We start from the raw sequence: 1,107 nt of genomic DNA, 5'->3' as shown, positions 1-1,107 counted from the left end.
CCTAAATGGCTCTTGGTGGTATGTGGAGATGACTTCAGATTGTTTGGTATATTGTTATATTTAGCAACTTTGTCAAATTCTTTTACTCCTAATGCTAATTGTCTCTGCAAAGAGAATCATTGTGTCTGCAAACAATAATATTGTCTTCTTAACCTAAATTTTATACCTTTTTTTTAAGATTTTATTTATTTATTTGAAGATAAAGATAACAAGTAGGCAGAGGGGCAGGCGGGGGCGGGGTGGGGGGAAGCAGGCTCCCTGCTGAGCAGAGAGCCCAATGCCCAGCTCGATCCTAGGACCCTGGGATCATGACCTGAGCTGAAGGCAGAGGCTTTAACCCACTGGGCCAACCAGATGACCCTATACCTATTTATTTTTGATATCTCATTCCATTGGCTTAGACCTCTAGTAAAATAATGAATTGCTGTTGTTTATAGCAGGTATTTGTCTTATTCCTGACTTTAATTGTAGTTTTATTTATTGAGTGCCTCCTTTATGACAAGAACTTCGCCAAGTACGCAGCAAAGCGAAATAGGAGGTCTGTCTTGTCAAATTGCACTTAGCTCTTTAAGTTAAATTCCAAAATTTCACTATATAACTATTGCTTATACTTTGAATGATTTTAGATATGTTGAAAAAAATCAGTTATCTGAAGTTAAAAAAGCTCCTTGTCTCCTTTGAGTTGGTCTTCTATTGGTGATTATTCATTTTAGATATAAACTTGGGAGTTTTTTGGAAGATTTTATTTATTTGACACACAGAGAGAGAGAGAGCGAGCAAGAGAGGGAACACAAACAGGGGGAGAGGTAGAGACAGGCTTCCCGCTGAGCAGGAAGACCGATGCGGGGCTCAATCCCAGGACCCTGGGATCATGACCTGAGCTGAAGGCAGACACTTAACAACTGAGCTACCCAGGCATCCCCAAACTAGTTGTTTTTAAACTAATAATCATTTGTGATGACATTACATCAATAGTCAGAACTCAGTCTAATTATTAATATCAATGTCATTTATAAACAAATAAGAGTAAAAATTGAGGATTAAAAACCACCAGTTTGTAGGGGTGCCTGTGTGGCATAGTTGGTTAAGCATCTGACTCTTGATTTC

Source organism: Neovison vison, chromosome 2 (assembly GCF_020171115.1).
Source record: "Neovison vison isolate M4711 chromosome 2, ASM_NN_V1, whole genome shotgun sequence".
Taxonomy (NCBI): domain Eukaryota; kingdom Metazoa; phylum Chordata; class Mammalia; order Carnivora; family Mustelidae; genus Neogale; species Neogale vison.
This window is presented reverse-complemented; position numbering follows the sequence as displayed.